Source organism: Bison bison, unplaced genomic scaffold (genome assembly GCF_000754665.1).
Source record: "Bison bison bison isolate TAMUID 2011002044 unplaced genomic scaffold, Bison_UMD1.0 scf7180017845828, whole genome shotgun sequence".
Classification (NCBI taxonomy): Eukaryota; Metazoa; Chordata; class Mammalia; order Artiodactyla; family Bovidae; genus Bison; species Bison bison.
Genome location: NW_011476401.1, coordinates 10,255 through 10,468, shown reverse-complemented (window position 1 = coordinate 10,468; position 214 = coordinate 10,255). Strand labels below are relative to the sequence as shown.

The 214-nt window shown below is 60.7% G+C and overlaps 1 protein-coding gene across 1 annotated transcript in view; it reads left to right on the top strand.

Moving 5' to 3' along the window:
- The window catches only part of METRN (meteorin, glial cell differentiation regulator), a 3,858-nt gene that overhangs the window by 2,789 nt on the left and 855 nt on the right, over positions 1-214 (top strand). The gene's annotated exons all lie outside the window — the stretch shown is intronic.

Genomic DNA, 214 nt, shown 5'->3' with positions numbered 1-214 from the left:
ACGCTCTTCCGATCTACAGGCCTGGGAGCAGGGTGCTGGGGAGGGTGGGGGGTGGCCTGCAGACGGCATTACAGCGTCACCTGCTTTTGAGGTAACAGTGATGACCAATAAGAGCGCTGAATGGATGAGCCAGTGTGCATATGGTCCCCAGCCCCGGCCGCCTCACTCCATTCTGTCCTCCCACAGCCTCGGGACACACAGCTCCCGCTTCAGA